Source organism: Hemiscyllium ocellatum, chromosome 14 (assembly GCF_020745735.1).
Source record: "Hemiscyllium ocellatum isolate sHemOce1 chromosome 14, sHemOce1.pat.X.cur, whole genome shotgun sequence".
In the NCBI taxonomy this organism is placed as follows: Eukaryota; Metazoa; Chordata; class Chondrichthyes; order Orectolobiformes; family Hemiscylliidae; genus Hemiscyllium; species Hemiscyllium ocellatum.
Genome location: NC_083414.1, coordinates 59,480,950 through 59,505,636, shown reverse-complemented (window position 1 = coordinate 59,505,636; position 24,687 = coordinate 59,480,950).

Here is a 24,687-nt window from a genome sequence, read left to right as displayed (position 1 = left end):
CTTTCTTCATTCTCTCCAATTCATTCACATCTTTCTTGCAGTGTGGCACTCAAGACTGTGCACATACTCCAGCTGAAGTCTAACCAATGTCTTGTACAAGTTCAACATCACTTTTGTTCTCTTTCACTCAATTCATCTGTTAATAAAGTTGAGAACACTGTATGCTTGATTAACTGCTCTCTCTACCTATCCCTCCATCTTCCCAGATGAACTCTCTTCCTCCATGTCTTGCTTTCTTTACATATTGCCATATCTTTGTTCCAATCTATAGGGCCATACAGGCCTTGGAAACCTGAAGATGCAACACATATTCAACTTGTTGTGGATTGATGGAATTAAAGTCTTCTTTTTTGTCCTGCCTGATTAGCTTTGTTTGCCTCAGTTCAGCTCTAGAAAGTATAATTCTACAGTAGGGATTAAGATGATTGAGCATTAATCGCCAGACTCATTCGATAGGGGCCGGGACATGTTAGAGCAGAGAACATGGGCCTTTTTCTGCATCGAGACCATCTTGTACTTACCTTTGAAGTACTTGGGTCATTCATAGAGTTTCAATTTTTCACTTCTAATTTTTTGATTCTAATCAAATCAATAGCTCATGAAGAAATGTAAAGTCAAAGAATACCAAGTCAATCTTGCAATTTAAATTATTAGTGTAATAATCTTTGAATGATCAATTTTGGAAGTTCCTTCATTAAATTAGAAGGAATATGTGGAGGGAGGAGTGATTAATGAAGCAAAGTGAACAATTATGCACTCGCTTTCATTATCTTTGACTTCACTTAATGTAGATATAAAGCTTGATGTAGTTTTGAAAATATTATGGTACAATGGTTTATGAAAAATTCATCCATGATCCATTCAGTTAAGCAATGTATAAAGGGGCAATAGTGTCACTGCTTAATGAGGTGTTTAAATCTAAGATAGATCAGATCCTGAGTATCTGGAAAAAATATTCAAGTGTAAGACTGTAATGCGTATTAGAAATTCATAGTTATTTCCATACACTTTACTGATGAATTTGCATTATATTTAATTAACTTCTATGATTGCCCTTTATGTCTGTGGTTTTAGTAGTGCTAATTATGCACAGCAAATTAATTCAAGCATAAATGTTTTAATTTATATAATCTATTCTCCAACGGCATGATACTCAAGTATGAGCACAATGATTTATTCAGTCCTTTCTGGAGGCTTTGAAATTAAAAATTATTGACAAAATGGCTGACTGTATCATAAATAATTATACCTGCTACTTCACATTATAGTTCATTTCTCTCACTTAAACATCCATAAATCTAGAGTCCTCATAAGCTTAGATTGAAGAAATGGAGAGTTTTTAGTCTACTACTTTACCAGTTGACAAGCATTTGTATCAAAATGTAACAGGCCTAGTTTTCTATTTTTCTGAGTCACAAAACAAAGTTGGGAACAGGACAATGATCACTTAGATTAGCATTGTTAGTTGTAATTTAAATGTTGTTTCGCCAGTTCACAAATACAGGTGACACCATAACATTTACAGGTATTCTATTGTAGCAGAGGTGAAGACACCATTGACCATAATTTCCTAAATGACGTTGCTGGTGCAAAGTAAAATGGATGACAGAAAGAAGCCAAAAAAGGAGAATGTAATAGTCATACCCGGAAATAATTATTTATAATACGAGGAACAACAAGAAAGTGAGAAAAGGATTGGATGGTTACCAATTCCATGGAAACATTAGCATTACGGACTTCTCAATAACGAAGCTTGGAATGTACAGTGTGATGAAAGAAAAGCCATAATCAAAATCACACATAAGTATTTTAAATGGTTGAGCAGATTGTTTTCTGCCTCATTGCTTCATGTTTCGACAGAATTAAGAATGACTTTATCTACCTTAAATTCCCAACAATCAATCACAGAACATAGGATGCCAAGAGATCTGCTTATTACAGAATAGCAAAAAATGCTGGAGAAACTTTGTCAACCTGACAGCATCTGTGGAGAGAGAAAAACAGAGAGTTGCTATTTTGCACCCAATACAGATCTGAAGAAGAGTCATATTGGATGCAAGACATGAACTCCGTATCTTTCTCCACAGGTGCTACTAGATCTATTGAATTTCTCCAGCATTTTCTGCTTTAACTCAGCATTTTAGCATCTACTTCCTACTATTGGGAGAAACAGGTTAAACTCAGCTTTTTTAAAATCAGTTCTGGGATATGTATTGCAGCATTTATTGCCCATCCCTAGTCACCATGGAGAAGGTGGCACTGAGTTGCCTAGTTAGACACGCATGCTGTCAAATTCCAGGATTTCGTCTGACAACACTGAAAGAACGGTGATATATTTCCAAGTCAGGATGGTGAGTGGCTTGGAGGGGAACTTGAAGGCAATAATATTCGTATGTATTTGCTGCCCTTGACCTTTAAGATAGAAGTGATTGTGAGTTTGTGAGTTTGAAAGGTGTTGTCGAAGGATCTTTAGCAAATTTCTGCAGTGGTTATTATAGCTAGTATATGTTGCTGCTGCTGAGTGCTACTATGAAGTGGGCTCTGGATTGTGCTAAGTCTCTTGAGCTTAGGTGGAGCTGCATTCATTAAGCAAATGGGAAGTATTCCATCACACTCCTGATCTATACCTTGTAGATGATGGACAGGCTTTGTGGAGTCAGGAGTTGAGTCACTCGCTGCAGTATTCCTAGCCTCTGACAAGCTTTTCTAGTCACTGTATTTAAATGGCTAGTCCAGTTCAGTTTCTGGTCTAGGGTAACACACAGGATGTTAATTGTGGGGAATTAGGTGATGATAACACAATTGAATGTCAAAGATTGGTGGGTAGATCGTCTGTTATTGGACATGGTCTTTGTGTGGCACTTAAATTTTACTTGCCACTTTTCAGCCCAAGCGTGGATATTGCCCAGGTCTTGCTGCATTTGGGTATGGACTGCTTCAGTATCTGAGGTTCTCAAGTGGTGCTGAACATTGTGCAATTATCGGCAAACATTCCTACTTCTCACCTTATGATGGAGAGAAGGTCATTGATGAAGTAGCTGAAGATGATTTGGCATTGGACCATGTGTCAAGTATGACTCCAACCAGCTTTCCTCCGATTCACATCAACTCCAGTTTTACTCAGGCTGCTCGATGCCACACCCGGTCGAATGTAGCCTTGATATGAAGGGCAGTCATTCTCACCTCACCTCTGGAATTCAGCTCTTTTGTCCATGTTTGAACCAGGGCTGTAAATGAAGTCAGGAACTGAGTGTGCACCAGTAAGCAGGTTACAACATCCATCGCTTAACTAATGATTGAGATTAGACTGAGGGGATATTAATGGCTGTTTTGGATTTGCTCTGCTTGTATGTATAGGACAGAACCAGACATCTTCCACATTACATGCCAGTATTGTAGCTGTACTGGAAGAGCTTGGCTAGGCGCGTGGCAAGTTCTCAAGCACAAATCAGTAGTACTAACGCCAGAATGTGGTCAGGATCTACAGCCTTTGCAGTATCCAGTGCCTCCACCATTTTCTTGATATGTGAATTGAATTGGCTGAAGATTGGTATCTGTAATGCTGGAGACCTCTGGAGGAGGCCAAGATGGATCATCCACTCAGCACTTCTGGCTGAAGATTGGGCATTTCACAGCCTTTTTGCCCTGATGTGCTGGGTCTCCCCAACATTAAGGATGGCAATATTTATAGATCCTCCTCCTCCATTCAGTTGTTTAATTGTCCATCACAACTGGGTCTGGCCATCACTTGCTGCTTATGCAGTTTGGTGTGCAAACAGTCCTGTGTTGTCACTTCACCAGGCAAACACTTCATTTTGAGCTATACCTTGTGCTGCTTGTGGAATGCCGCCTCCCGCCCCAACCCATTGTAGACATGAGTTCTTTTTCCCCCTGAATTCCTTAGATTTCAAATCAAAATTTAATTTTCTTTTCATAATTTTCATGCTATTTATTCCTCAATCTAAGTTTGTTTTCTGTTCCACACCTGGCATTTTTGTCAGTTCAACAAAATATCTTTAGCTGTTGAGAAGTTGGGGAGCTGAAAACACTGTAAACTCTACAGCAGGTTGAGCTTTCAATTCCCAACTCATCCCCCTCCTCAGCTAGTGGCTGATGGATGTTCACACTCTCCCTCTAATTTGCAACTCTCTTGAGCAAAGTTTTTCCTGGGAATCTGACTCCGTAAAAGAGTCCCCACTGTCCTGAATGATAGTTAATGTCTTCCACACCCACATGTTGTAAAGCAATGCATTAATGTGACTTCAGGTCAGGCGAGACAGTTGTTTTTTTGAACTCAAAGAGAGGGCATTTAAGACCTACCTGGGAAGAAGCAACAGCCTGTCTGATTCTTTGCAACTTCCCTCAGCTAAGTGTGTAATTCAAACTTTGTGAAAAGATTTGTAGCTCGGGTGCTCGTTGTTGTGGTTCTGTTCGCTGAGCTGGGAATTGGTGTTGCAGACGTTTCGTCCCCTGTCTAGGTGACATCCTCAGTGCTTGGGAGCCTCCGGTGAAGCGCTTCTGTGATCTTCCCTCCGGCATTGTAGTGGTTTGAATCTGCTGCTTTTGGTTGTCAGTTCCAGTTGCAGTGGCCGGTATATTGGGTCCAGGTCGATGTGCTTATTGATTAAATCTGTGGATGAGTGCCATGCCTCTAGGAATTTCCTGGCTGTTCTAAGTTTGGGTTGTCCTATAATAGTAGTGTTGTCCCAGTCAAATTCATGTTGCTTGTCATCTGCATGTGTGGCTACTAAGGATAGCCTGTCGTGTTGTTTCGTGGCTAGTTGGTGTTCATGGATGCAGATTGTTAGCTGTCTTCCTGTTTGTCCTATGTAGTGTTTTGTGCAGTCTTTGCGTGTGATTTTGTACACTACATTGGTTTTGCTCATGCTGGGTATCGGGTCCTTCATTCTGGTGAGTTGTCTGAGAGTGGCTGTTGGTTTGTGTGCTGTTATGAGTCCTGGTGGTCGCAGTAGTCTGGCTGTCAGTTCGGAAATGCTCTTGATGTATGGTAGTGTGGCTAGTCCTTTGGGTTGCGGCATGTCCTCGTTCCGTTTTCTTTCCCTTAGGCATCTGTTGATGAAATTGCGCGTGTATCCGTTTTTGACGAATACATTGTATAGGTGTAATAGTTTACAATTAACACTCTGCACTGTTTTCAACGTTTTGACTCTCCTCAGCTATGTGATAGATTTTTAAAAGGCATTTTTTGGAAATGCATTGTCTGAATTGTCAATAATCATCATAGTTTTGAGTAAGCTAGATGTTATTGACTTGAATTTTCACATTAAAGATCCTAAACAAGCATATCCCATCCTAAAAGATGAAAGACTTAATCTAATTTTGTTTAATATATCATGACAACTTTGTGACACTAACCCTTTTCTATAAATTCCATGTCTTCTGGTTCTGCTCCACAACCACCTGATGAAGAGGCAGTGCCAGAAAACTCATACTTCCAAATAAACCTGTTTGACTATAACCTGGTGTTGTATGATTTTTAACATTGTTGACGAAAGAAACCTGGTTGACTTGTTCTTAATACAGAAGCTGACACAGTCTGAGATCTACATAATTGGCCATATCACTGACCTGATTAAATTTAAAATTTATTGTGATCAGTGGTGGAGTGCAACCAGATAGGGTTGAGTGACCCCTGCCACCTCAGTCATAACTGTGTGTGCACGCTTGTGTGTGAATTTAATTCCTGCACAGCTAGATTGTAATTAAATAGTACATTAGATTTAAAATAGCTATTGTGCTTTTCTCCTGCATGTGATTCTGAGTATTGGAGAATTAAAGCAAATTAAATAAAGGTCCCCAGGGTTGAAAGTGACTTTAAGAAAAATGTTGATCTACATTTTCAACCTGAATGTAATGACTGGGCCAATTAATTAAGAAAATAATTGAACCACTGTTTTTAAACTTGGTGCTGGGCTGGTACTGAGGCTGACCATACACGCTTTTTATAGTCTATATCATCGCACAGAGATAGTAGAGCCCTCCAGGACCAAACAAAAGCTGCCAAATGACTTGAAGGCTTATTTGGATAGGAATTGTAGGCTGTATACCCTACGTGATATTGATGAAGCCGTTGGGTTTTTCATAGTGACTTTTCTCATCTTGGCCCACAAGTTACATATATTGATGGTACATATCAATCCATACTTTGAAGTCACACGTACTGCTTATTGTATTTATGGCTGTTCAGAGATTGTTTTGTGGGATTTTGAATAGCAACTTGCTGTCATCAGATGTCTGAAATACAGCAGTGCCCTCCGCAAAACAAGTTTGGACCTGGGTCAATAAAGCAGAGAACTTGCTTTAACCAATCTGACTGAAGACTTCTCACTATAAAGATTCTATTGGTGAAAAGATCAAAATATAAGTGCATTCTCAGCGGATGCTGTACTTGGAATTCTGGTTTTAACATACTACTTCAGTTTTAGTTGCTGATTAAAATAATTTGATATTCTTATAGGATGGTAGAGTCTTTTGCAGTTTTATTATGACTCTATGACTCTATACTACTCAAGTGCTGATTGTCCACGTATGCAACTCCATGAAAATAATGGCCGGAGGGCTGATGCTTCAGTGAGCAACATCATTTCATCTGAGATATACGTTCTGGGTTTGCATCAGAAAATGTTTTAATAATATGGACTAACAGTTAGCTTCTTCACCTGTAAATCCTTCCGATACACCTATGGTAAGTGGGAAAAACCTCCTGGTCAAGCTTGCCTGATGGCACCTCCCTGGCTATAGCTTCTGCAAAGGCTAGTGATGAGTTCCAGGAAAATCTCTGTAAGGAAATGGATATAAGTGCATACTTGTGTGTTACTAGATGCAACAAGGTTTCTATGTACCCTCCCTCACAAAAGGAGTGCAGTGCACAAGTGGATGCACAGCAACATGTTACAGAATGTCTGTGATTGTTGAAAAGACACCCAGCTTCTTGGATGTGGTAGATGAGATCCTAATGGATGAAGTCCACATGAAAGAAGAATGCCCTGCAACTGCAGGTGGACAGTGTACCTCATGCTTTGGTCCTTGTATAACTCAACCTCAACAGCTAGCATTGCTTTACCTGGTCTCATGTTGTCCTCCTATTCCCTCTGTACAACTGGCAAGATGCAGGTAACCAAGCACTCCCAATTTGTCTGATGATTCCAATACAGTGCACACTCAGGGCAGACTTACCTTCTTTAGCAAATTCCATCAAAACCTTCTGCAATTATTTATTGATAAAATGCTAGTAAAGTCTTAACAGTGTATCCCAGAAAACCTTTCACAGTGTTTTAAAAGATCTAATTCAAATTTACAGTAAGTAGATAATAAATAACACTCAAACCTGTTCACATGACTGTTTTTAGGATGATCTTATAGAGGTTTACAACATCATGAGGGGCATACATAGGGTGAATAGCCAAGATTAGATTACTTACAGTGTGGAAACAGGCCCTTCGACCCAACAAGTCCACACCAACCTGACAAAGCGCAATCCACCCCCCTACACTTACCCCTTTACCTAACATTACAGGCAATTTAGCATGGCCAATTGACCTAACCTGCACATTTTTTGGACTGTGGGAGAAAACCGGAGCAAACCCACACAAGGAGAATGTGCAAGCTCCACACAGTCAGTCGCCTGAGGTGGGAATTGAACCCAGGTCTCTGGTACTGTGAGGCAGCAGTGCTAACCACTGTGTCACCATGCCGCCCACTTTTAGCTAGTGCTTCCAAATAAACCTGTTAGACTATAACCTGGTGTTGTGTGATTTTTAACTTTGATCTTGTCCCGTTTGCCAACATTTGGCCTATATCCCTCTAAACCCATCCTATTCATGATATAGATTCAAGATCGTTCCTCTCGGCTGGAGGAGTGCAAAATTAGAGAGCATAGGTTTAATGTGAATGGGATAAGATTTAAAAAGCATCTGAGGGAAAACTTTATTGCGCAGAGGATGGGTCGTGTGTGAATCAAGCTGTCAGAGGAAGCGATGGATCCAATTACAACATTTCAAAGGCATCTGGATGACATGAATAGGAGAAGTTTAGAGGGATATGGGCCAAATGCTGGCAAATGGGCCTAGGTCAGATTGGGATGTCTGATCAGTGAGGACAAGTTGGACCAAAGGGTCTGTTTCTGTGCTATGTGACTCTATCTGTGTGTCGAAAACCCCAGGATATCCCTATTCGTAATGCCTTTTTCTTCTGTGTAGATGTTTGCTTGTCTCACATTCAGTGTTTAGTATGTAATTGGTAACGAAAATACTTTTTGATAGCTTTGTCCCTTAAAACTCAATTCATAATTGAACATTTCCTCAGAAACAATGAACCAGGTTACTCAGAAGCAGGAACTACTGCACCATGAAGCAACAACTTTGCCAGTCCAATTGTCCTACTCTAACCTATGCATAGTGTCTCTAGTTTTTCCTAGGTAAGATGGATATTTCTGTTTATGAATTTTCTATAGTAAAGTCAAGAAATGAAAGATGCTTATTTAAGATATTAGTTTGACTGAAAGGATTCTGGGTAATCCAAGATGGAGGACGGGAAAGATTTCTGGCTGTAAGAGCTTCTCCATTTTTTGAGGTATTTTAGGTGTTGGAGGTGATTTCCTCAAATTCCAGGAGCAGCAATTCCTGTTTTGTATGCTGTTGCATTATTTTGGAACTTTGGAAAAAAAGTCAAAACAACAGCAGTTTGAAAGGGAGAAGGGCAGACAAAGGAAGCACATGGTGAGGACAGTACAGGAGAGAGAGTGAGAGTGAGAGTGAGAGTGAGAGTGAGAGTGAGTGGAGAGAAAGATAGAAATGATGAGGAATTTGCAACAGCAACAGTATGTGTTGGATGGCAGTTATAGGAAGGGGGAAAGTCTCAGATACAGTCACATAGATAAGTTAACTCCAGGAAGGGTGAGAGAGGTAGGCACCCAGGGCAGGAGTCTTTTGTGGATATACCCATTTCAAACAGGTATGCTGTTTTGGAAAATGTAGGGAGTAATGGATTCTCAGGGAAAGATAGCACATAGAGCCAAGTTTCTGGTACTGAGACTGGCCCTAATGCAACAAGGGGTATGTCGGGTTCCAAGAGATCAATTGTGTGAGGGGATTCTGTAGTCAGAGGTACAGACAGATGTTTCTGTGGCCAGCAGAGACAAAGCAGAATGGTGTGTTGTTTCCCTGGTGCCAGGATCAAGGATGTCTCAGAGAGGGTGCAGAATGTTCTCATGGGGGAGAGGGGCCAGCAGGAGGTCATTGTCCACATTGGAACCAACGATATCGGAAGGGAAAAGATTGAGACTCTGAAGGGAGTTTAAGAGAGTTAGGCAGGAATTTAAAAAGTAAGTCCTCAATGGTAGTAATATCTGGATTACTCCCAGTGCTACGACCTAGTGAGGGCAGGAAAATGAGGATAGAGCAGATGAATGCATGGCTGAGGAGCTGGTGTATGGGAGAAGGATTCACATTTTGGATCATTGGAGTCTCTTTTAGGATAGGAGTGACCTGTACAAGAAGGATGGATTGCACCTAAATTGGAAGGGGACTAATATACTGGCAAGGAAATTTGCTAGAACTGCTTGGGAGGATTTACACTAGTAAGGTGTGTGTGTGTGTGTGTGTGTGTGTGTGTGGGGGGGGGGAGGAGGTGGGTGGGAGGGGGAACCAAGGGAGATAGTGAGGAAAGTGATCGATCTGAGATGGGTACAGCTGAGAACAGAAGTGAATCAAACAGTCAAGGCAGGCAGGGACAAGGTAGGACTAATAAATTAAACTGCATTTATTTCAATGCAAGGGGCCCGTAACGTCAATGATCCTGCCTGACCTGCTGCGCTTTTCCAGCAACACATTTTCAGCTCTGATCTCCAGCATCTGCAGTCCTCACTTTCGCCTAACAGGGAAGGCAGATGAACTCACTACATAGGACAAACAGGAAGACAGCTAACAACCCGCATCCATGAACACCAACTAGCCACGAAATGACACGACCAGCTATCCCTAGTAGCCATACACTCAGATGACAAACAACACGAATTCGATTGGGACAACACCACTATTATAGGGCAGGACAAACAGAGAACAGCCAGGGAATTCCTAGAGGCATGGCACTCATCCACAAATTCTATCAACAGACACATCGACCTAGACCCTATATACCGGCCACTGCAGCGGACAGCAACTGACAACCGGAAATGGCAGATTCAAACCAGTATAAATGCCGGAGGAATCAGCACAGAAGCGCTTCACAGGAGGCTCCCAAGCACTGAAGATGTCACCCAGAAAGGGGACGAAACGTTCGCAACAAAAACTCCCAGCTCGGAGAACAGAATCACAACAACGAGCATCCGAGCTACAAATATTCTCACAAACTTTGTGTTATAGACCTCCCAATGGTCAGAGGGAAATTGAGAACCAAACTTGTAAGGAGATCTCAGCTATCTGTAAGAATAACAGGGTGGTTATGGTAGGGGATTTTAACTTTAACTTTCCAAACATCGACTGAGACTGCCATAGTGTTAAAGGTTTAGATGGAGAGGAATTTCTTAAGTGTGTCAAGACAATTTTCTGATTCAGTATGTGGATGTACCTACTAGAGAAGATGCAAAACCTGACCTACTCTTGGGAAATAAGGCAGGGCAGGTGACTGAGGTGTCAATGGGGGAGCACTTTGGGGCCAGCAACCATAATTCTATTCGTTTTAAAATCATGATGGAAAAGGATAGACCAGATCTAAAAGTTGAAGTTCTAAATTGGAGAATGGCCAATTTTGACGGTATTAGGCAAGAACTTTTGAAAGCTGATTGGAGGCAGGTTTTCGCAGGTAAAGGGATGGCTGGAAAATGGGAAGCCTTCAGAAATGAGATAACAAGAATCCAAAGAAGTATATTCCTGTCAGGGTGAAAGGAAAGGCTGGTAGGTATAACGAATGCTGGATGACTAAAGAAACCGAGGGTTTGGTAAAGTAAAAGAAGGAAGCATATGTCAGGTACAGACAGGATAGATCAAGTGAATCCTTAGAGGAGTATAAAGAAAGTAGGAGTATATTTAAGAGGGAAATCAGGAGGGCAAAACGGGGACATGAGATAGCTTTGGCAAATAGATTTAAAGGGAATCCAAAGGGTTTTTACAAATATATTAAAGACAAAAGCGTAACTAGGAGAGAGTAGGGCCCCTCAAAGATCAGCAAGGCGGCCTTTTGGTGGAGCCACAGAAAATAGGGGAGCTACTAGATGAATATTTTGCATCAGTATTTACTGTGGAAAAGGATATGGAAGATATAGACTGTAGGGAAATAGAGGGTGACATCTTGCAAAATGTCCAGATTACAGAGGAGGAAGTGCTGGATGTCTTGAAACGGGTAAAAGTGGATAAATCCCCAGGACCTGATCAGGTGTACCCTAGAACTCTGTGGGAAGCTAGAGAAGTGATTGCTCGGCCTCTTGCTGAGGTTTTTTTATCATCAATAGTCACAGGTAAGTTGCCGGAAGACTGGAGGTTGTCAAACATGGTGCCACTGTTTAAGAAGGGTGGTAAAGACAAGTCAGGGAACTGTAGACCAGTGAGCCTGACCTAGGTGGTGGACACGTTTTTGGAGAGAATCCTGAGGGACAGGATGTACATGTATTTGGAAAGTCAAGGATGATTAAGGATAGTCAACATGGCTTTCTGTGTGGGTAATCATGTCGCATAAACTTGATTGAGTTTTTTGATCAAGTAACAAAGAGGATTAATGAGGGCAGAGCAGTAGATGTGATCTATATGGACTTCAGTAAGGCGTTCGACAAGGCTCCCCATGGGAGACTGATTAGCAAAATTCGATCTCATGGAATACAGGGTGAACGAGCCACTTAGATACAGAACTGGCTCAAAGGTAGAAGACAGAGGGTGGTGGTGGAGGGTTGATTTTCAGACTGGTGGCCTGTGACCAGTGAAGTGCCACAAAGATCGGTGCAGGGCCCTCTACTTTTTGTCATTTACATAAATGATTTGGATGCAAGCATAAGAGGTACAGTTAGTAAGTTTGTAGATGACATCAAAATTGGAGGTGTAGTGGACAGCGAACAGGATTTCCTCAGGTTACAACAGGATCTGGACCAGATGGGCCAATGGGCTGAGAAGTGGCAGATGGAGTTTAATTCAGAGAAATGCGAGGTGCTGAATTTTGGGAAAACAAATCTTAGCAGACATATACACTTAATGGTAAGGTACTATGGAATGTTGCTGAACAAAGAGATCTTGGAGTGCAGGTTCATAGCTCCTTGAAAGTGGAGTCGCAGGTAGATAGGATAGTGAAGGCGACGTTTGGTATGCTTTCCTTTATTGGTCAGAGTATTGAGTACGGGAATTGGGAGGTCATGTTGCAGCTTTACAGGACATTGGTTAGGCCTCTGTTGGAATATTGTGTGCACTTCTGGCCTCCCTCTTATTGGAAAGATGTTGTGAAACTTGAAAGGGTTCAGAAAAGATTTACAAGGATGTTGCCAGGGTTGGACGATCTGAGCTTCAGGGAGAGGCTGAACAGGCTGGGACTGATTTCCCTGGAGCGTCGGAGGCTGAGGGGTGACCTTATAGAGGGTTACAAAATTATGAGTGGCATGGATAGGATAAATAGACAAAGTCTTTTCCCTGGGATCGGGGAGTCCAGAACTAGAGGTATAGATTTAGGGTGAGAGGGGAAAGATATAAAAGAGACCTAAGGGGCAACTTTTTCTTCCAGAGGGTGGTTCGTGTATGGAACGAGCTGCCAGAGAATGTGGTGAAGGCTGGTACAATTGCAACATTTAAGAGACATTTGGATGGATATATGAATAGGAAGGGTTTAGAGTGATATGGGCCGAGTGCTGGCAGGTGGGTCTAGATTGGGTAGGGATATCTGGTCGGCATGGATGTGTTAGACCGAAGGGTCTGTTTCCGTGCTGTACATCTCTATGACTCTATGACTGTCTTTATGATATTCTGAAATCTTCTCAACTTATGATTGCAATTGACTTCACTCATAAGCCATCCTCATATTGAACCAAGTCACAAATGTATTATTTCCAATCACTGAATAACTAAGTCACATGTTGTAAAAATTGAGTTAAGTACTGGAATATTTATTTTTGAGTGTTTTTTTTATGGTTTAGTCCTTATAATCTGTTTCATGTCATCTGAATGTTGAATAAGCCATGAATATAATTATTTTGGTATCCAAAGAAGTTTATAATTGTTAAATTAAGTGAGGCAAGTCATACCTTTGGAGCTTAGATAATTTGATTTGTAAGAGAGATCTGTACAAGCATAATGTTTTAATAGGTTTATATTATTATATTGGATTTTTTAAATGCTTATTCTTACAGGAGTGATTGTACTATGGTGTATTAAATCAAAAGCATTCCTTTTCACTACTTCAGCCCCTGCACAGGGTATCCTGTTTCTCATTTGTTTGGATAAATACACCACATCATCACCAGTCCCTGAAGATACAAGTGTTATCCACCAAAATGCTGTCAGCCTTGCTGATTATTGCTAACAATTAATTTAGCAAGCACCTTTCTAAGTGATCCTCTAGGAAGCCATTCCTAAAATGCAAACCTCAGCTCCTTTACATCTTGTGCTAAACATCTAAGGGCGGCACGGTGGCACAGTGGTTAGCACTGCTGCCTCACAGCGCCTGTAGACCCGGGTTCAATTCCCGACTCAGGCGACTGACTGTGTGGAGTTTGCACGTTCTCCCCGTGTCTGCGTGGGTTTCCTCCGGGTGCTCCGGTTTCCTCCCACAGTCCAAAGATGTGCGGGTCAGGTGAATTGGCCAAGCTAAATTGCTCGTAGTGTTAGGTAAGGGGTAAATGCAGGGGTATGGGTGGGTTGCGCTTCGGCGGGTCGGTGTGGACTTGTTGGGCCGGAGGGCCTGTTTCCACACTGTAAGTCTAATCTAATCTACAAGACTGATCGAAAGGCTTGATCTTTGCCAACTTGCCTACACTTTAGCAGCTAAACAAACTGTCAAATGTATCTCACAGAGAGTCCAAACAGGGAAGTGAAAGCTACAATATTTAATTTAAAGTAAAAGCATGTGCTTGAAGTAAGATAAGCTCAGAGTAACAAAGATGGGATGGGAAAAAGTAGACAGAGAGTCAGCTAAAATATATACATATTAACGAATATTCAAAGATGTAAAATTAAATATTTTAGATATCCAACTATATTTAAAATCTGGAGACTCCACTTTACGAAAAGTTATTATTTTGTGCTACAGAGCTGCTTAACATAATAGGGACTTAGCATACTCTTAAAATATTGTGTACAATTAAGTGAACAAGTTAAACTTTTACTGGAATATGGAATAAGGACCTGCAATGTAAGTAGAGAAGCTTCATATGTTTTCATGTCATTCAGAGTCAAATGTATTAAGGTGCTGCTACTTACTGAAGAAACACGGCACATCAAAGAGCAACTTGCTGATTTGCATAATTAACCGCATGTATATCAAAAGTTATTGTCTCATTTATTCCACACAAAGGAGGACAGCTGCTAGCCTTAACATTATTCTGACTGCACATTCCATTATTGGCTGTGATCTGCAATGTTAACTGCCTTTTTTTCTCCACAGACTTTTTGTTTGGATTCATAGTATCCCTACAGTGTGGAAACAGGTCATTTTGTGCATATCGGTTATGTTTATGTATAAATAAAGTACACATGAGGCTAAGGCAGGAGGTTTAATTGTGCTCATGTAGCTTCAATGAATGAGCTATAGAATTATATCAGTGGCAGTAACTGTAATCAAATGGATCATATATAGCTGTAGAATTTAAATTGCCCGTATCCACCATATGACTCCACTGCCAGTTATTTAATATTATTCCCTCTTCACCAGAAAGTGTTCATACATGAGAAGACACACTCACATAGTGTAGTCCAGATTGTATCCATGTGAATATTTGCTTCAGGTGCTGAACAGTAGCAGCCAGCTGTCATCTACACTTTTCTGTGAAAAAAAAGATCAATGGCCAGACTTCTCTGGCCCAGAGCTCCGAGACCAATTGTTGCATCTATTCTGGGACCTCAACTGAGGTTATCTACCTTAGTCCAAGCCAAGCAATGAACATGGGCCTTCCGAAACTGAAGGCTCGCCTAACTATTAGTAACTTCCAATAATTGAAGTTAAATCAATTCAAGAACTAAGCATGTATATCCTTATTCTACCAAACGATTGTGAACTCAAAAGTTATATATTATAGCATTGTACTGGACTGTATATCCTCACTGAATTACAAGCTAAGACTGTTAGACATACTATGCAGGTAAGCACCTGGGGAAGTGATGGCCTCGTGGTTTTTATCACTGGTTTGTTAATCCAGAGACCCCAAAAATGTTTGGGTTTGAATCCTGCCATGGCAGATTTGGGAATTTGAATTCAGTAGAAAAAAATTTTGAATTAGAAGTGTAATGATGACCATGAATCCCACTGTATGAAAAACCCATCCAGTTCACTAATGTCTTTTAGGGAAGGAACCTGCTGTCCTTACATGGCCAACTTGTGACTCCAGACCCACTGCAATGCGGTTGATGCTTAACTGCCCTCTAGACACTTGAGGATGGGCAATAAATGCTTGCCTAGCCAGTGGCACCCACACCCCACACCATGGCAGCATGGTGGCTCAGTGGTTAGCACTGCTGCCCCACAGCACCAGGGACCCAGGTTCAATACCAGCCTCAGGCAATTTTCTGTGTGGAGTTTGCAAATTCTCCGCGAGTTGCTCCGATTTCCTCCCATAGTTCAAAGATGTGTAGATTAGGTGAATTGGCCATGCTAAATTGCCCATAGTGTCCAGGGATGTGTAGATAAGGTGCGTTAGTCAGGGGCAAATGTAGAGTAACAGGGCAGGGGAATGGGTCTGCTTCGGTTACTCTTCAGAGGGTTGGTGTGAACTTGTTGGACCAAATGGCCCATTTCCACCCTGTGGGGATCCTATGATTTGAAAAAAAGCAGTTAATATTGCAGATCAATGATCTCTCTTTCAAAGGTTATTATTGTTGTCTGATATATCTCCATAATCTTTTTTCCTTGATTCAAAAACGGATTAATTGATTGAAACGCTACCACCTTGCTATAGTTGCATGTTTCTTTTCATTCATAGAATGCTAAGAATTCTCTGGCTCAGATGAGTTTGGACCCATTAGCAGCAAAAATCGAGAACATTCAAGCGATGTCAGTTCATTCTAATTGTATTGAAAATTACTTTATTTTCACTTCTGATGAAATACATTGGCAGAGTACAGGTTAGCTGCAGGAACAATAGAAACCTATGTGATAAAGATCTGAAATTGCTTTGAAAGTATCATGTGCATTCAGTACAAAGGAGGTAATTGGAAAAACATTTTCAAAAGCCAAACAATGCGCATTTTAATTATGCCAAACATTTGAAAATGATTTGAAAAGATGTGGTTTACTTGTAATACTGATTCCAGTCAGTGACATTTTTCTCTCTCCCGTTCTCAAATAATGCCTCTGCACTTCATCCTTCTCTTATCGAATTGAAAGAACTATTGTTAATGTCAGTCAATAGTATAAGGATTACCTTGGGCTGACATTCCAGTAAGCTGTTGGAAGATCCATGCATCATAATTTGAAGAGTAATTCTATCCTGTCATCACTGCATTTCCATACCATTACCCTACCATGATGATAGGGCCCCTCCTCTCTGCAATCTTAAAGCCTGTGCTACAGCAACATAACTCAGGATGTGTATCCTGCTCAGCTTTGTAGACATCACAGCTTGCTGCAAATTTTAAAACAAGGTTTGCCATGTTGGTAAAAGCATTGGAAGACTTGGACACTTTGATAGCTAGGTTTTCGAGATGGACTGGAAAGCAGCTAATGCTCTTGGTGAATTCAAACTGTTTAGACAGGGGTTGAACAATGCATCCCCAATGAGATTGTGGATGCTTAGTAGCAGGCTACAAAAGTTAGGATTGCGACAGGAAATAAATGTGTGCAAAATCAGTACCTCTCCCTTAATGGTAAAAAGAAGAATCCGCCAAAACTATAACAACATCAGAAAATCAGCTTGGAATTAAAGTCATGTTACAATACACTTGGTCACTCATGCAGTACAAACAGAAAGCCAATGAGAGGTTGGGTAACTTTGTTAGCTAATGAAGAGAGAACACAACAAAGAAGTGACTTCTCTGATGCTGAACTCCTGGAACGAATGAATGAATGAATACTGTACCTTACTGAATTCTCAAGGACATATCGTACAAGGTGTGGGAATCGCCCCACCAGTTTGAAGGTTTCCTTGCCTTGCAATGCAGCTAGAGGGTCAATATGGTCTCCTCAAGTGTTCTGTAGAGTAGATATATCAGTTGCAGGATTCCTGATGAGCACCCAACCTAATGTAGTCGGGACCATTCCCTCCGCAATTCCCTTGTCAGATCCACGCCCCCACCACCAGTCCTCACCCCACTCCCAGCACCTTCGCCTTCCACCGCAGGAAGTGCAAAACCTACACCCACACCTCGCCCCTCACCTCCGTCCAAGGCCCCAAAGGATACTTCCATATCCAACAGAAATTTACCTGTACCTCTACTAACATCATCTACTTCATCCGTTGCACCCGACATGGTCTCCTCTACAACGGGGAGACAGGACACCAACCTGCGGATCATTTCAGACAACATCTCTGGGACACCTGCACCATCCAACCCCATCACCCTGTGACTGAACACTTCAGCTCCCCCTCCCGCTCTGACAAGGGGATGCAGGTCCTGGGCCTCATCCATTGCCAAGTCCTAACCACCTGACACCTGGAGGAAGAACATCTCATTTTCCGCCTTGAGACCATGCAACCACATGGGATTATTGTGGATTTCACCAGTTTTGTCATGTCGCCTCCCCTGACCTTATCACAGTCCCAAGCCTCCAACTCAGCACCACCCTCTTGACCTGCCCATTGTCTTTTCTATCTGTCCACTCCACCCTCCTCCCTGACCTATCACCTTCTACCCCACATTCATCTACCTATTGTTTTCCCAACTAGCTTCCCCCAGCCCCACCCCGCCCCTCTCCCATTTATCTCTCATCTCCTCAACCCATAAGCCTCATTCCTGATGAAGACTTTATACCTGAAACACCAATTCTCCTGTTCCTCGGATGCTGCCTGACCTGCTGTGCTTTTCCAGCACCACACTCTTGACTCTGATCTCCAGCACCTGCAGTCCTCACTTTCTCCAACATAATGTAGTCAGAATTCATGAGGTGACCCAGTCCAAATGACCACACAGTCAAAATGGGTTTACACACTTGGAATGTCCAAAGACTTTACCTGGGCCAATTTGACACAATTGGGAATTTCCATCTACACAGTTCTGCACCTTAAAAAACAATGTTGTTTACTGAAAAAAATGCTTTGTGTGCATTTGAGCAATGTTGAGAATATGACCAATGGAATGGAAAAGCAAGGCACTATTTAATAAGTACAGCACGATGTAGCCATCATTGTTGAAATATTTTTGCAGTTAAAAATTCTTGTTCAATTCAACTAGCTTTGGACCCAAAGAATCGAAGAACAGTCTTAAAGAGATACCATCGTAAGAGAACTAAATTGAACTCAAATCTTAAACTGAACTTGGATCTCTTCTTTTGATTTTGATTTTCTTTATAATTTACCAAAAGAGCTTCACTAGGTTCTGGGGAGTAGTGCCGATAAAAGGGATCTTGGAGTGCAGGTTCATAGTTCCTTGAAAGTGGAGTCGCAGGTAGATAGGATAATGAAGAAGGTGTTTGGTGTGCTTGCCTTTATTGGTCAGTGCATTGAGTATAGGAGTTGGAAGGTTATGTTGCGGCGGTATATGATATTGGTTAGGCCACTTTTGGAATACTGCGTTCAACTCTGGCCTCCTTGCTGTAGGAAAGGTATTGTTAAATTGAAAGGATTCAGAAAAGATTGGCAAGAATATTTCCAGGATTGGAGGGTATGGGGAGAGGCTGTATGGGCTGTGGCTATTTTCTCTGGAATGTCAAAGGCTGAGTATTGGCCTTATACAGGGTTATAAAATCATGGAGCATAGATAAGGAGAATAGTCAAGGTCATAGAGTCATAGAGATGTACAGCACAGAATCAGACCCTTCGGTCCAACTTGTCCATGCTAACCAGATATACCAACCCAATCTAGTCCCACCTGCCAGCACACAGTCCATATCCCTCCAAACCCTTCATATTCATATACCCATCCAAATGCCTCTTAAATGTTGCAATTGTACCAGCTCCTTAGGTCTCTTTTATATCTTTCCCCTCTCACTGTAAACCTATGCCCCCTAGTTCTTGACTCCCCAAACCCAGGGAAAAGACTTTGTCGATTTATCCTATCCATGCCCCTCATAATTTTTTAAACTTCCATAAGGTCACCCCTCAGCCTCCGATGCTCCAGGGAAAACATCCCCAGCCTGTTCAGTCTCTCCCTATAGTTCAAATCCTCCAACCTTGGCAACATCCTTGTAAATCTTTTCTGAACCCTTTCAAGTTTTACAACATCTTTCCAATAAGAAGGAGACCAGAATTGCATGCAATATTCCAACAGTGGCCTAACCAATGTCCTGTATAGCCGCAACATGACCTCCCAACTCCTGTACTCAATACTCTGACCAAAGCATACCAAACGCCTCCTTCACTATCCTATCTACCTGCGACTCCACTTTCAAGGAGCTATGAACCTGCACTCCAAGGTCTCTTTGTTCAGCAACACTCCCTAGGACCTTACCATTAAGTGTATAAGTCCTGCTAAGATTTGCTTTCCCAAAATGCAGCACCTCGCATTTATCTGAATTAAACTCCATCTGCCACTTCTCAGCCCATTGGTGCATCTGGTACAGATCCTGTTGTAATCTGAAGTAACCCTCTTCACTGTCCACTGCACCTTCAATTTTGGTGTCATCTGCAAACTTACGAATTGGACCTCTTATGCTCGCATCCAAATCATTTATGTAAATGACAAAAAGTAGAGGACCCAGCACCGATCCTTGTGGCACTCCACTGGTCACAGGCCTTCAGTCTGAAAAACAACCCTCCACCACCATTCTCTGTCTTCTACCTTTGAGCCAGTTCTGTATCCAAATTCTTGTTCAATTCGACTAGCTTTGGACCTAAAGAGTCGAAGAACAGCCTTAAAGAGATACCATCATAACAGAACTAAATTGAACTCAAATCTTAAACTGAACTTGGATCTCTTCTTTTGATTTTGATTTTCTTTATGATTTACCGAAAGAGCTTCACTGAGGTCCTGGGGAGTATTGCCGATAAAAGGGTCTTTTTTCCCAGGGAAGGGGAGTCCCAAAATGAGAGGGCATAGTTTAAGGTAACAAGGGAAAAGGTTTCAAGGGTTATGGGACAAATGCCAGCAAGAAAGACTAGATTAATTGAGGATATATGATCAACATGGATGAGTTGGACCAAAGGATCTGTTTCTGTGGTGAAAATGTCTCTGATTCAATGACTTTATAACTTAATCTGCATATGTGACTGCACTGAGACACCTGAGAATTAGACATTGGTGAGGCCGCTTCTGAAGCACTATGTCCAGTTCTGATCACCCTGCTATAGGAAGGATATTATTAAATTGGAGAGAGTGTAATAAAGGTTACCAGGATGTTGCCGGGACTAGAGAGTTTGAGTGAGAAGGAGAGGCTGGATAGGCTGGGACATTTTTCACTGGAGCATAGGATGTTGAGAGGTGACCTCATAAGAGGTTTACAAAATCATGAAGAGCAGAGATAAGATGAGTAGCAAAGGTCTTCTCCCTAGGGTAGGCGAGTTCAAGACTAGAAGGCATAGGTTTAAGGTGAGAGGTGAAAGACTTAAAAGGGACCTGAGGGGCAACTTTTTCAAATAGAGAATGGTTTGCATGTGGAATGAACTGCCAGAGGAAGTGGTAGATGCTGGTACAGTTACAACATTTAAAAGAGGTTTGGGTAGGTACGTGAATAGGAACGTTTTAGATGGATATGGGCCAAACACAGACGAATGGTTTAGTTTAGTTTGGGAAACATAGTCTACAAGGATAAGTTGGACCAGCTTGTCTGTTTCCATGTCGTATGACTCTGTTGCAATGCTTAGGAGCATTAAATCCAGGAAAGAAACACTTTTTTTTGAAATTAGGGAGATAAACAGACATTTATTTGTGAACTTAGCAAAAGCGATGAAAGAGCTGACAGGGTTTAGAAATCCTTTTGGCAGGTATTGTTTCCTCTGTTTCCCATTTGGCTGTTGGTAAATCAGGTCATATTCTGCAGCTTATGAAATATACTGGAATGATTCTTGGGTTGTACTGCAGCCCAGCGTGTTATGCAAACAATATATTCATTATAGGGTGCATAGAACAATAGCAAGCCTACAAACCTAGGCTTGTAAATTGAGACTGCTGGACATGAGGATTTGGTTTTCAATGTTGTATCGGTGTGCCCGATCATTACACTGTATGTTCAGTTGGTCATAATGAAAGTTGCTGCCATTATTATCTTTATGTTTAGGAGTCTAAAGGGACTTGTTGGCCTCGTGTGGTAAAGGAAAAATACTCCTGGTTGAACTAGAAGAATCTCTTGCAGTGAAAAAGACATAGTTTAGTGCAGTCTATGATATTATAGAAATTGCTACAGACTTTGATGAGGACCAAATGTTAAGTCTCACTCATTCAAAATCCACATAGATATAGAAGCTAGGACCAAGAGTAAGCCGTTTGACCCCTCAAGCCTGCTTCACCATTCATTATGATCATGACTGATCATCAAGTTCAATACCTCAATCCGCTCCCCCCCCCCCCACCCTCCATATTCCCTTTGCCCCTTAGTCACAAAATCTATGTCTACCTCCTTCTTGAAAAAACACAATGTTTTGGCCTCAACCACTTTCTGTAGTAGTGAATTCCATAGGCTTTCCCCACTCTCTGGGTGAAGAGATTTCTCTTCGTCTCAGTACAAGAAGGTTTATCCCTTATATTTAAACAATGACCCCTGGTTCTGCACTCTCCTGCCATCAGCAACATCCTTCCTGCAACTTACCTGTGTAGTGCTGTTAGAATTTTACAGGTTTCTAAGAGATCCCCCTCATTACTCTAAACTCCAGTGAATACAAGCCTAACCAACTCAATCGCCTGTCATCTGTCAGTCCTGCCATCCCAGGAATCATCGCTGCACTCTCTTTATAGCGAGGAGATCCTTCCTTTGATGAGGAGACCAAAACTACACACAATGTTCCAAGTAATTGATCTCACCAAAGCCCAGTATAATTGTAGCAAGACATCCTTGTTCCTGTACTTGAATCCTCTACTATGAAGGCCAACATAATGTTTGCCTTCTTTACTGCCTACAGCACTTGCACGCTTGCTTTTAATGACTGATGCGCTAAGGTACCCAAGTTTCATTGAAACTTCCCCTCTTTCAATTTTCAGTCATTCAAATACTAATCTGCCTTCCCATTTTTGTTACCAAATAACCTCACATTTATTCACATAATCCTGCATCTGCCATGCATTTGCCCACTCACTCAACCTGTCCAAAGCAGATTGCAACATCTCTACATCCTCCATACAGCTCACCTTTCCACCTGGCTTTGTGCCATTTGCAAATTATGAGACCATTACATTTGGTTCCTCATAATCATCAACAATTTTTCTGAAAAGCTGAGCTCCTAGTATTGATCCCTGAAGCACCCCACTAGTCTCATACGCAATTTGCAAAAGGAAAGGACAAACAATTTGAGAACGCACCCACATGACATTCTGACATCAGGTCAAGTCATCAGATGGCCAAAATAGCTCCAAACATAGACAATACCTTGAAGCTTGAGTACTTTACCATTCGTGTTATAATTGAATGCTTTCTGTTAACAGTGTTATGGTTGTCAAGTTTCTTGTGTTCCATAAGAATGCGTTAGTCATGTACTTATTAATGATACACCATCTGGGGTTATTATTGAAGGGGAGAGGGATGTTGCGAACATTTTTAAAATAGCTACTTAAATATATCTGCATGTTAATCTGTGAGTCATATCAGAAAAGGTTGTAATATCACATGATTCAGTTCTCTTGAACAGTCAGCGAGCAGGTGTAAGCCGAAGCAACAGCCAGTCCCCAGTCAATCTCTACTGACTGCCCTTCAATTTGTTGCATTAGACTCGAAAAAGTAAGTAAACAACAAGTAGCTCTTTTGAATTAGATAATAAATCAAGGCCTCATTTGTCCTCTCAGTTAGATATAAATAAATCTTCTACAAGGGAGGCGCGGTAGTAGTTTGGCGCACCGACCTTTACACTGCTGAGGCTAAACCGCAGCTCGCGGATACCTCCTCCTAATGCCCCCTTGACCATGACCTCACCTCCCACCACCAAACCATTACCTGCCAGACCATCCATAACCTCATCACCTCAGGGGATCTCCCATCCACCACCTCCAACCTCATAGTCCCACAACCCCGCACCGCCCATTTCTACCTCCTGCTCAAAATCCACAAACCTGACTGCCCCTACCACCCCACCAGCCTCCATATACATCATATCATCCATTGTCATTTCCGCCACCTCCAAACGGACCCCACCACCAGGGATATATTTCCCTCCCCTCCCCTATCAGCATTCCGAAAAGACCACTCCCTCCGTGACTCCCTCGTCAGGTCCACACCCCCCATCAACCCAACCTCCACTCCCTGCTCCTGCCCCAATGAACTCATCTCTGCATACCTTGACACGGTCCTGTCCCCCTTAGTCCAAGAACTCCCCACCTACATTCGGGATACCAGCCATGCCCTCTACCTCCTCCATGATTTTCGCTTCCCCGGTCCCCATCGCCTTATCTTCACCATGGACATCCAGTCCCTGTACACCTCCAGCCCCCATCACGAAGGACTCAAAGCCCTCCACTTCTTCCTTTCCCGCCGTACCAACCAGTACCCTTCCGTACAACCCAGGTGGCCTGCTTCATCAAAGGCCGCAATTTCCCCCCAGACGTGATCGACAATGCCCTCCACCGCATCTCCTCCACTTCCCGCTCCTCCGCCCTTGAGCCCTGCCCCTCCAATCGCCACCAAGACAGAACCCCACTGGTCCTCACCTACTACCCCACCAGCCTCCATATATATCATATCATCCATCGTCATTTCCGCCACCTCCAAACGGACCCGACCACCAGGGATATATTTCCCTCCCCTCCCCTATCAGCATTCCGAAAAGTCCACTCCCTCCATGACTCCCTCGTCAGGTCCACACCCCCCATCAACCCAACCTCCACTCCCGGCACCTTCCCCTGCAACCACAAGAAATGCAAAACTTGCGCCCACACCTCCCTCCTTACTTCCCTCCAAGGCCCCAAGGCATCCTTCCATATCCGCCACAAATTCGCCTGCACCTCCACACACATTATTTACTGCATCCGCTGCACCCGATGTGGCCTCCTCTATATCGGGGAGAAAGGCTGCCTACTTGCAGAACGTTTCAGAGAACACCTCTGGGACACCCCGACCAACCAACCCAACCACCCCATGGTTCAACACTTCAACTCCCCCTCCCATTCCATGGGACATGCAGGTCCTTGGACTCCTCCATTGCCAGACCATAGCAACACGACGGCTGGAGGAAAAGCGCCTCATCTTCTGCCTAGGAACCCTCCAACCACAAGGGATGAACTCAGATTTCTCCAGTTTCCTAATTTCCCCTCC